The sequence below is a fragment of the Sebastes fasciatus genome, chromosome 11 (assembly GCF_043250625.1).
Source record: "Sebastes fasciatus isolate fSebFas1 chromosome 11, fSebFas1.pri, whole genome shotgun sequence".
Classification (NCBI taxonomy): domain Eukaryota; kingdom Metazoa; phylum Chordata; class Actinopteri; order Perciformes; family Sebastidae; genus Sebastes; species Sebastes fasciatus.
In genome coordinates, this window is record NC_133805.1 from 24000887 (window position 1) to 24014059 (window position 13173).

At 41.0% G+C, this 13173-nt stretch overlaps 1 long non-coding RNA gene across 1 annotated transcript in view; it reads left to right on the top strand.

Annotated features, from left to right (window-relative positions):
• The window catches only part of LOC141777462 (uncharacterized), a 140641-nt gene extending 138857 nt beyond the window's left edge, over positions 1-1784 (top strand). The window contains exon 3 of the long non-coding RNA XR_012595901.1: positions 1673-1784. This is a non-coding gene — a long non-coding RNA (uncharacterized LOC141777462). The remainder of the gene's footprint in view (positions 1-1672) is intronic.
• The last annotated feature ends 11389 nt before the right edge of the window (positions 1785-13173 follow it).

Here is a 13173-nt window from a genome sequence, read left to right on the forward strand (position 1 = left end):
TTTAATCACAGTTAATCGCATGATTGTCCATAATTAATCGTGATTAATTGCAAATTAATCACACATTTTTATCTCTTCAAAATGTACCTTAAAGGGAGATTCGTCAAGTATTTAATATTCTTATCAACATGGGAGTGGGTAAATATGCTGCTTTATGCAAATGTATGTATATATTTATTATTCGAAATCAATTAACAACACAAAACAATGACAAATATTGTCCAGAAACCCTCACAGGTACTGCAATTAGCATAAAAAATATGCTCAACTAATAACATGGCAAACTGCAGCCCAACAGACGACAACAGCTGTCAGTGTGTCAGTGTGCTGACTTGACTATGACTTGCCCCAAACTGCATGTGATTATCATAAAGTGGGCATGTCTGTAAAGGGGAGACTTGTGGGTACCCATAGAACCCATTTTCATTCACTTATTTTGAGGTCAGAGGTCAAGGGACCCCTTTGAAAATGGCCATGACAGTTTTTCCTTGACAAAATTTAGCGCAAGTTTGGAGCGTTATTTAGCCTCCTTTTCGACAAGCTAGTATGACATGGTTGGTACAAATGGATTCATTAGGTTTTCTGGTTTCATATGATGCCAGTTTCTTCACTCTTTACTTTAAAACTGGGCCTGCTACAACCTAAAAATCGTTAATGTGTTAAAGAAATTGGTGGCGTTGAAACAAATTTGCGTTAACGCGTTATCGCGTTAAGTTTGAAAGCCCTAATAATAAAAGATCCAAACTTGACGTCAGTGTAACGATACAATATTGCTATGCAAAATATCAAGATACTATGCTTGCCACAATAACTCTCCCATTTTTGCTGAATATCTTTCACCACTGTAGGGATCAACAAGGTGTGGAAAGTTGCAAATTTCCCCTTTTCAAGAAACTGAATTTGTCGCTTTTATCTCATTTTAACTTTGATTTTGTTATGTTTTGCATTGTTTTATTAGACCAAAAGGCAATGCATGTAATCCCAAAGACCACAATGTGTACAGTACATAGGCACAAGGAACAGCATGCAGATGAAAAAGAAAAGGGTGCCAGTAGCCCATGAAACAACATCACCTTAGGTGTGAATTTACCAACACACACATTGGATATTTATTTTCATTCCTTTCATGCCAGTGTGGCTGTTAGTCAGGCATTGTCAATCATTTGTATTCACAAGCTTGCACACACACAACCACAGCCTGTCCAGAGCTCAATGCCAAGTCTATATCCAACTCTGAGGGCAATCAAATATTTACCAACCAAAATAAGGAGGAGACATCAGACATCTTGCCATCTGAATAACAAAAGACTTCACCCTGCTTTTAATAAACCTCAGATTCCCAAATCAATCTGAATTAAAGTATTTGATTACCAGTTTCCTAGCAACCCAAGACCATGGCCATCTGTTGCTTCTGCAGACAGACGAGTCGGCCTGCGCTATAGCCAGCAGGGAGGAATTCCACCACGCTTTCCATCTCTCAGGCTCATGCAGAGGTCTTTTTTACACTGAAAGAAGAAAAAACAAGACCCACAAGGATAGAATTTGCAATATCTACGAAGCACCTCACAAGGACTGTTTTCCAGAGAGTGCATTGTGTTCAATAATTTAGCATTGGACTGAAGGAAAAAATGTAATATTCATACAGACAAATGTCCCACTCTATTCCATTCAGGCCCTTGGAGGACCGAGAGGATGCCACATACTTCCTCTGACTACGAGACACAAGAGTACACTAAGACCGGGTATCAGTTGGAGTTCAGCTCGTGGCAACATCTGCCAGGAGCACAAGGTAAACTCACACCAAGCATGTTTGGAGCAGCACATGTAATAATAGTGAATATATCCTTTTTATATCACACTCCAAAGAAAATAACTAAAGGAGACGACCTCACAGGGCATGTAATGTTGAGGTTATTGTGGCAATTCCCTATGTTGTTTAGATTGTACTGCTGTTTTTATTATCCTCAAGACATTGACCTTCAGTGGCCAACTGTATTGCAAAGATGCTAATGATTGTCCTCTTGGGAAATATAGCATGCTTATATGATGCATTTTAAATGTACTGAATGTTGTTAAACAATAATATAATCAATAGTTTTATTTGCAAAGTGCCGTCCAGTGCAGGGTGATAGAAACAGCGTAAAAAGACAATAGCCCAGTATATAGCAAGATCTAGGGGCTGGGCGATATGATTATATAGGCTATATCACGATATATATATTGATATTTTCCATTTTTTTTCTAAAATAACACAACTGTTTGATTTAACCCTTTGATGCGTATGATGATCATACCAGCGTGATCATTCTAGCAAACTAATTTGAACACTTTGAGGTCATTTTTAAGTCCGATTGATCTTTGGAAATGTTTTCTGAGTTTGACTAATTTGATTAGTTATTCACACAATTGATGGATTATTGAATTTTTTATGTGAAATTGCCAATCACATTCATCAGAAGATCTCTTTTATTTTGAAGTCAGTTCTTGGTCGCTTTTATTCTGAAGCCAGTTCTTACACACTCTTACTGTAATGCCTAGTGTATACACATACCGCAAAACAACCTGGGGTCTAATTTGACCGTCTTTTTTGAAGTGGAGGCTGGCATCTTCCATCACCTTTTCAAACCTCAACACGTATAAACTCCCTCAGGCTCTTTCCCGGTTTGCTGCTTCCCTCCAGATACAAAAACAAACGCCCCGTATGCACATCCATGCTCATAAGCCACATATGCCCAGGAGAGTTTGTCTGTGAGAGGGAGAGAGCCACGGGAGAAGCGAAACGCCAAAGCGAGTCCCATGGCGTGAAAATTTATATTTGTACTCCATGTTGGCGATTTAGTCATTTACTACATTCCTCGTAGAACAAGCCAAGTTTATTCAATATATATCGCCCACCCCTTACAAAACCATTGACAAGGGGGAAAAAAACAAATCAGACACATAGACGATCAACGAGAATAAAAAGAAGCATGCAATCTGGTGGTTGCATGACAGATCTGTATTATGCCTCTAAGCCCAAGCTAAGATATCCCTAGTGACATCACTATGGCATAATCAGGGTTAGACATTACACAACTGTTTTCACAGGCTGACGAGTAAACTGAACCTTATTAGTAACATCTGTGGAGTGCCCCGTTAAGACGTGATTTATAAGCAGTTCCAGCAGACCGAATATTAAGCTGGGAGACTTTTCCAAAGCTGAGGCGCCTGTACGGCAAAAGCTCCATCACCCCTTGGACTTGAACAGCTGGTCGACTAAAAGATTCAGATCTAAGAGGCCTTTTAGGACAGTAGGGAGTAACATGTTCACTGTTGCACTCTGGCACATGGCCATGCAAAGCCTTGTATGTAATGAGTAAGATTTTTAAATTGATTCAAAAAGGATTTGGCAACAAGCACAAAGAAGCTAAAGATGTGATGATGATGATGAATTCATGCCTTTTGATTCTACTGACCACCGTGCATTTCTCCTTATTTCTCATCTTTAATTTTCACAGCTACCCTAAGTTTTTTTTCCTGTAATGTATATGTATATATATATGAATATTTATTCCTGTTATTTTATGAAGTACTCTGTAACCTGTGTTTAGCTCACTGGGGTTAGCTACCCTCTAGACTAAAGTATTTCATATTTACCTAATTTGTCCTTTAACCTTAAATTGAATCCAAAACAATCTTAAACTCTCTTCTAAAGGCACAATCTGTTGTCCACAAAGGTCACACTAATTAAAAAACAGATCACAGCTCACAGCTGGCTGTACCGTTATTAACACGGTGTGTTTCCGTGTAACATGTCGGCGGATGCCTCTCTCATTCAGCAGCCTTGTTATGTCACTATAACGTTACACTACGTTGTCTCTCATCCCGTCGTCTACCGTTTTTTTCTTTCTCACCGCGGACGGACAGCAGCTGCCGCACATACATCCACACATGTATCTCTCTGCTCGAAGAAGGAGGAAGAAGGCATGGTCATGCGTCATCAACGCGTCATCAGTTACCCTGCGCATGTGTTATACCCAGCGGTCTTAATGCTCAGGCTGATCGGAATTCTTAAAGAAATTACAGAATCCTGATCATGATCCAGATCGCCACCAAAATTGAATGGATTGTTCATTGTGCTACACTCCACCCCTCCAAAACATTCAAATTCATCGCAAACGTTTGGATTAATCCTGATAACAGACAGACAGACAGACAGACAGACAGACAGACAAACAAACCAACGCCGGTGAAAACAATACCTCTTTCAAAGACCCTTGGCCTTGGCGAAGGTAAAAATTAGAAAAGTATGCAAACAACTGAAGAGCTAATAGGAAAAAATGGCCAAGTGTCAGGGAGAAGAAAATGAAAAAAAGAAGCCTATTAAATATGTATGATTGTTAAAAAATAGAAAAAAATCCATAATACAGTCAGAGATTTGTATTAAAAGTTACTAAAAATAACAGGAAAACTTATCTCTGATATTCACAGTACTGCTCAAAATTCCTCCAAATGGCTCGTTTTACACAAACTTCCTGCAGTTTGCATTCACTATTTTGGTTAATTGTACAGATTATCAGTTGTTCTGTACTGTTATTGTTATGCATTGAATATAATATGAAATATCCATAAAGTATGTCACTTAGTTAGGGGTCGTCAGTTTACTCAATGATAGAAAACGGGTCCATAAAGGAAAAAAGTTGGGAACTATTGACCTGATTGAATGACAGATCTTTTAATCCGTAATATATTTATACTTTAATAAGGTTATTTATGGACATACCAACAGAGAGAGGCCCAATATAGCCCTATAGAGATAGAGATAGGTGATATGACAGGATCTCCTCACTGTCTAGACACTGGTGGTTTTGTAGCGAGTAGGTTGTAAAAGGAAACCTCTCAGCTGAATCTACGGGAACAGTCTGAAGATGATGTTGGCGATGGGAAAGTGTTGGGTTGCACAATAGTAGTTCTGAAAGAGGAGATGACAGGATCTCAGTGATATTTAAGCATCCAACAACCACTTGGCTCAGGGAGGTTTCTATGTTTGGACCGTCGTACACTGTGACGCACAAGAATAGATCTGGCTTCATTTATTTTATCATTCATATCTTTGTTGGTTTTTACAATATAAACAAATGTGCTGATTATCTAATGAGCAAATCACATGACAAACAATGAAATCTGGCTTAAGTCCAGTTTACGTCAGCCTTATGTCAACAATATCACATTTACCACTTTATATGAAGGCTGGCTTTTCACGCTGCCTTTGAGCGTGGCCATGTGGAACAACTATAAACACTTTTGATTTTGGACGTGGTCGGACAGCATGTCTTAGGAACCAGTTCTGAACCAGCACAACACGACCGTTAGTCCTTTCCGTTATAAACAGTTGAAAAACACACAAATCTGAGATTTCTTTGTCTGTTACTCAAACTCTTTAAGCAACCTCCTAAAAATGACATTCCCATATTACGCAACTGCACTGTCAATTACGTTTCGAGGGAGCAAATTTTCTCCCGGTTGGTTTTTGACGTATCACAAATCTGTTTCTAATCAAAGTCCGCTTAGGGAGGAGGATGGGGCGAATGGTTGGGTCAAACACAGGACTTTCACCCTGGAGACCAGTGTTCGTGTCCCGTGTGAAACCAAAACTAACATACTTATTTTATCCCACGCTGGTTTAGTGTTTTTACGATACCTGAAGGCCACCACAGTTCCCCGACACGCTTGTGAAACTGCGGTAACGTGAGCTGCGTTGCTCCTTAAGTAGTGTTATAATGGTAAGGATGGCCTTTGAGCGAAACGAACGGCGTTACCACAGTTTTGCGATCTGCGGCTCGAGTGAATGGTTTGGTACTCAGTTGCAATCTGCAAGTACACAACTAGATGTCGCCAAATCCTGCACACTGCACCTTTAATACCAATAATATCTTTAGTTTAGACAGGTACGTAAAGAAAGCGACAACTAAACTGTTGATTTTTAAATTTGTGTTGGAGGAATATCGGCTTCTACAACACAGTTTGTCCTCATTTTGGCAAAATTCCACGCAACTGTCGGCAGCTTCTTCGTGTTGAACGTCATTGCTGCCTCCTGGAGCAGCCAGCATGCAAAGTTACTCTGTGCAGCTTTCAGTTTTGTTTCTGAGACAGTTTATATGTCTTTAATGTTGCCTGTGTTGTGAGTTGTTACAGGAATCATGAAAATAGCTTTGTCCAACTGAGAGTTAGTAGCAGTCGATTTGGCAGTGGGACACCTAAGCTGTTTAAAAGCTCTCTCTGTCTTCTCCTCGTCTTCCTCTCTCTCTGCCTCACAGACAAAGTGACTTGACTCCAGGCTGTGTTTGCTATACACTGCAGCATCACTGAGACGTTCAATAATGCTTTTCTATAATTAGAAACTAGTAGCGCACTCATTTCCCCTCTTTATTACTTTCTGGTTGCTGTTGGCTGGTGTCCCTGGTTTGATGATATGAGCTATATTTTCCCACCATATGGCCACCTGACATATAAGTACACTCTATAATATCCACCGTTTTATTGCAGCACATTCATTTCCCTCTTGATCCTGTGAGAAGGGTGTTTTTCAGCAATTAATTGTGAGTTGCTCAACTCCTGTTGATAACTTTGTTTGCAACCCGGTCTCATGGGAAGGCTTATAAATAGCACGCATTATAAGGATGTGCCGCGTGTCATGAAGACTAAGTTTAAGGCGACACACCAAGCCGACGGTCGGCCTAGTTTTTTCGATGTGTCCCGCACCGTCGGCTCTAATCTGCCCGTGTTAGAAGTTTTTCGGCCGATTCAGCATGTTGAATCGGCGGCGGCACTCGTCGGTGAGAGAAATCACTCTGATTGGCTGTTCAGCTTAAACGAAACAGAGCACGAGAAGAGAAACGGAAGTGAGGAAAGCAAACAAATGAGTAAAGTCAAGAGGAAAACCACAGAAGGCTCTTCTCATTTTTCATCTTCATCTCATCTGATCATCCCAATACACAATATTTTCACAACGACATGGTCATCTGGAATGAAGCTAAGTGGTGAGTGAGAGTGGTGTGAAAATGGTGGGAAAATGCCGCTTTATTTCATGTCCGTATCATAACAACGGCTTGTATATCCTCGGTGTTCCGGTTTCCCTTTTAGAATGACGAGTACAGACAACCTGCTGGTGTGGAGAGTTATTTCATCTCAAGCAGGCGCAGAACATTTGTGCTAACTGGTCGTCGGCTGTAGTCTTTGCGGTGTGTTCATTTGCAACTTGTCGGCCATAACAAAGCTGACGTGAGGAGACGCAACAGGCGGCCTTCGTCGCCGCTAGTTCTCTGATGTTGGGTCGGTGCGTCCCCAGCTTTAGGCTTTTCGCGGGGCATTTTTACGCCATTCAACAAAACGATGGTAATATCCGCAGTTAGGTTTAGGCAACAAAACCACTTAGTTAGGTTTAGGAAAAACGTCATGGTTAGTCTTAAAATAAGTATGTAAACTAAGTGCAATTCGTACGAAAACAACATAACATGAGTACGGAAAATAAGTCACAAACATCACTAAAAAACATGTGACAAACGTCACGTAACTTACAAAACAAAACAAAGCACGTGTCTCGAACACCGGCCTCCTTGTTGAAATTCCTGTTTGTTGGACCCATCCACCTCCCCTCCCGCCCACTATAAGCAGTCTTTCTCACTTTTCATTCTACGTCACTAGCTCTGAGCGTAGCATATTTACGTGGATGTGTTTACACTGCAGTCAGTTCAGACTACATGGCGTACAAATGACACGCCAAAATCAAGAAAGGCGTTCTTATTGCACACTACAGTAAATGCCTTGCGCATTATCTTGTCATTCATACTCCCTTTTCCTGCGAACGGGCTTTTAGAGTTAGAGTTGTGAATGCTGCCACAGTCGACATACAACAAACACTTCATGAATTCAAAAGGAAGCACTTAAACATCCACGGAGAAAATCTTTGTTTGCATTAGCCGTTGTCTTTTTAACATGTAGGATCCTCCCTCTTCCCTCCCTCGGCCACCACTTGCATCATTGCACCATTCAGCCCCGGTGCTGGTGTAAAGGGGGTGAACCAGCCCCTTTGGAATCCTTCAATGGCCATTATTAGTATTCTGTGGGGAAATAAAAAAGGACCCATCTGTGGAGGTGGTGATGAGGGGGTGACAGGGGGACAGGGGGAGGAGAGGGGGGGCGTCCCTTGAGAGACAGAGGGATTAACCACTGACACATGGAGCCTGCTAATAAGGCGGTTTGGAGAACCCAATCTATAGGATCAGTACATGCATGTGTAACACACACCATGCACACACTTGAACAAATTTGCATAGTTTCACATAAGCATACTACATTAGCAGTGTGTCACACACACACACACACACACACACACACACACACACACACACACACACACACACACATACACACAGGCAAACACACACACATGCAGTTGCATCTTTATTAAATTTGTAGTAGGGCCACATCTGGTCACATACACCCAGAGAACAAAGAGGAGAGGCAGAGGGAGGGGAGGAAAAGCCCAGTGTCAGATATGGAGATTTTCATTCCCCGCCGCAGAGTATTAATGTGCGTGTGCACGCGCCAAGCATCTGTCACGTATAATTGGAGGGTGTCAGGTGCGGACACGGGGCCAAATCCAGTCCACCCACAACATGAATCGTCTGCGCCTGTGACTGGTAGAATCTGCGTGTCAACATCTATATTTATTATGGGGCTGACCCAGAGGTTTGGGAACGATGACTGCCTGATGGGGGATGAATGACTCTCAAGATTGTCATGAATCACGCCGCATCACCCGACAGACCGGGAGCGTCTCATTTGCAAGCGGCGCCGACGTTGCTTGTCGTCAGTGTAATCAGAATTCATTGATTGTCCAGAGTTTTTTTTTTCCACAGAGGGATTTTTGTTGAGTAGAAACATACCCCTCTGCGTTTGTTGTAGGTAGATAGAAGCATCTTTGTTAACCCCTGAGACCTGCGATCAGGTTTAGAGCTAGAGTGAAGGTACTGATATCATATGGAACTAGAAAACCTAAGGAATCCATTATTACTAACAATGTCATACTAGCTCTTGAAGAATGCTAAATAACACTCCAAAATGTATAATCACAGCCTCATGAAACTTTACAACCACAAATTAGAGACCTAGGGCATTCAGAGGATGGGTGGCTTTCCTAGGTAGATTAACAATAAGGGGGTTTCTGAGCAGTTTCCAGTGCTCGCCATCCAATCGCCGTAAAATGCATATCTTGTAGAAATCTCCAAATGTCAAACGTTTTTGACACCAAATCACAGCATGGCTTTTTCTATGGTGTTCCTCAAGGTCTTGGTGTCTTAATGTGGTATTTTGAAGGGATTATTGATCCATTTTATCAATTCTCGATAGTTAAAAAAATTGTGAAATTTATCACCAAATCTGTGTAACAAATGGTATCAACCCAAAAATCGTTAACAGAGCATGGGAATGGCCATTATATACTTCTATCATAAAGTTCTAAACCCTTATACACTTTCACAATTTATTTTGATTAATTCATTCATTCATTCATGTTTATTTCTTGACACACAGTGCTGAGCTGCGTCTAAAATTAATCTTCAGGTTTCCAGCTTTCAGATGATGTACACCACTTCTATGTGACATCTACTGGTGACCTGCTATCTCCCCCTGAAAACCCCCTGTACCCATCTAAAAAACACAAAAACTGGTCTACTGTGGGTCTACTGTGAGGGTTAAAGCCATAAAACAGGAGTTGTTTGTTTCGCTGTTCAAATTATCTTGTCACCAAGTGCGGCACACACACACACACACACACACAAGGGATCCAAGTGCATGAACATGAGACCCTTCCTCTCATGAGACTTACCTGTCACCGCCACCGCACACAAGCCCCCAGGAGTCCCCTGATCCAGCTTGATAGGAGAAACCACTGCACCACCAGCTTTGGCAGGAAGGTTTTGACACTTCCTCGCAGTAGTTTTGTTTGTGAAAGCAGTCCAAATTGTCTCGGTGTGCAGTTCCGGTTTCCGCTTTATCAGACTGCTCATGGATGTCTGCTGACATGAGGAAAAGTATTGCTCATTACCTTCAGGTTTCATTCACGCTCGGTGGGTAATGTGTCACACAGGTTGATGAGACTGCTTGGAGTGGGACTTTACCCAAGGGGCGAGGCAATTAATAGGCATGTAGAGCACAACAAAGTGACAAGCGGGTTTTGTCTCCCTCAGTCTCTCCGTCTAAACTAAATTTAACTTAAATGACAATTTGGTTTAGAGTGTTTGGATGGAAATAGATCACTGGGGCTCTGGGAGAGACAAGGTAATGTAATGTCATTCACCGCAAATCAGGTCTCGTTGGCTTCCTGAGATACGCTGGATCCAGAAATAGAATTTTGCTGACAGAGGAAGTTGTTGCGACCAAAGATCGATACACTCACTCGTCCCCCCCGCCCGCTTTACGCCTATGGCATTTTTCTGAGCGTTGCATTTTGTTTTCCCTGTTCCTGTCTGGCCGTGCCCTGACTTAAGAGACGGTGGTTTTAACTCACAACAAAGTTTACTCCTGAAAGACTGTAGAGCCCGCAGAGTCAGCTTACTTCAGAATGATGCAGACTGAGGCTACAGGCAGTCAGGACTTTGCCTTAGAAACATTAACATTTACAATTAGTGGTGCAAGAAATGATTATTTTCATTTGAGCTGCAACAATTAATCAATTAGTTGTCAACTATTAAATTAATTGCCAACTATTTTGATATTGATTAATCATTTTAAGTCATTTTTTAAAGAAAGAAAAACTCTGTTTTCAGCTTCTTAAATGTGAATATTTCCTGGTTTCTTTACTCCTCTATGACAGTAAACTGAATATCTTTGAGTTGTGGATAAAACAAGACATTGAGAAATATTAATAAACAGTTTCTTCCATTTTCTGACATTTTATAGACCTAACAACTAATCGATTAATCGAGAAAATAATAAACAGATTAATCAACAATGAAAATAATGGTTAGTTTGCAGCCCTAATTTTCCTTATTGATTTTATTAGATTAATTATTTCAGGTTTTGGACCATGGATGTATTGTGGAGAATAAGAGTTCATGCAACACCGGCATTCTGCCTTAAGGACAATTTGCTACAGTGAACAATGAGTTATATGAGCTAAAGTTACTTTCCTGTCACCAGGTAACGTTCAAGGCAAAAAACAAATTACCAATTGTTTAATTAACGGTTTAAAACAAGTCAAAATAAGCTGCAGTTTGGCAACATGAATAATATTTTAAGATGTATCCTGGCCCTTTCTGTAATGAAAGAACTGGTGGCAGCTACTTATTTGTTAACTGATAAACAAATTAAAGCTGGAGTGCAACACTTTTACATATACATGAACGTTCATTATATTCAAGCCCTTGCCAAACAAGTTCACACAATGCTGATTAAACCACCAGGGAAAGCTCTCTGTATTCTGTACACCAGAAGAATGCCGATGCAGCTTCTTTGTTCTCAGAACGAGTAGTTCATCAACTCCACAACAACGTAGTTACATGAGCAGTACACAAAGTGCCGTCAACAACCATGCTCACTCCCTTACAGTTCTTCAGAGCGTAGCTCTCGCTCTCTGATTGGTTACACAGTATGTCAGTCTACCTGTATTACCCAATACCTTGACAGGCAGAAAGAGGAGAGAGACCGTAGAGGAAGCAGCTACGAGTATGGAGAAAGCTATGGCAGAAAACCCCAATCTCCAGGTAAAAAGGAAACTCTGTGTTCAGAGAAAGGCCTTGAGTCCAAAAAAAGAAAGCGATCAACGGCGAAAGAGCGCTCCTGGAAACAGTTTCCGTTGTCGTCTGCTCTACTTGCAGCGTGTTTCTGTATTTGTTTTTGTTTTCTGTATTTGCAGCACGTTGAGCTCTCAGGGCCAAAAAGCATGTTCCTCCCCATTATAAACAAGACGTATGTAAAAATGTTGACAGGCCACCTTAATAATAATAGTAATAATACATTTTATTTGAAAAGCACTTTTCCGAGACCCAAAGTCCAAAAAATCGATACAGCATAATATCTCAATATTTTGCGTTGCAATATTTTATCGATACACGGACATCAAGTATCGATCTTCTATTATATAAACTATTAACCTCTTAACAATCCAACAGGCCGCTACTCTGTCTTTCAGAAGTTGTAGAGGGCTCAGTCTTAAAGCTAGAGATACTGGTATCATATCAAACTAGAAAAACTCAGGAATTGATCGGTACCAACCATGTCATGTTAGCTTGTCGGGAAGAACTCTAAATAACGTTTCAAAGTTGCAAAACAAAGTTGGAAAAACTTGCAGGGCGATTTTCAAAGGGGTCCTTTGACCTCTGACCTCAAGATATGTGAATGAAAACACTGAGATGAACAGAGCGATTAGATAAAACAGATGTTGACAAACTGCATAATTTGCAGTCGAAAGAGGGTAAGAAATCACAATATATCGCAAAATGTTTAAAATTGTAATAACATCGTATCGTGACTTAAGTATTGTGATTGACATAACATTGCAGGTACAGACAGGGATACAGGCAAAACGCATAAGAGCAGATGTTATTCAGAACATGTTTAAAACGGGGTGTTTTATAAACCAAGGAGACTGGTTGCATTCTTGATCTTTTCAGGCAGAGCAATCAACTGCAGCAGAAGGCTCTGTCACCCATATCGTTTTCAGATTGCAGCAGCATTGATGGAGAATGGGTAGGCTGCAAGAGCAAAGTGGGCGGCGGGGGGGGGTTGTAAGAATGAATGAGGTCACAGGGATAATGGGGCATAGAGACGTGAACAGTGTTGTATGTCAGCGTGAGGAGGATATTGTACTCAATGTGGGAGTGAACAGGAAGCCAGTGTAAGTACGATTTGTGTAAGAAGAGTTATATGTTGGTATGGGAAGATGCATGTGAGAATACGGGCAGCACAGTTTTGAGCTTACTGAAGTTTACTAGTGATGTATGATGGGAGACTGAAGAACAAAGCATTACAGTAATCTAATATGGAGGTAGCTCAGGCATGAACAAATCTTTAGGCATCAGGTGGCGACAAGAAAGGTCTTATTTTTGCAATATTGCGAAGATGGAAGAACAAGGTTTTGCTAATGTTATTGATATGAGAGCTGGCTGTCGAACATGACACTAAGGTTTCAGA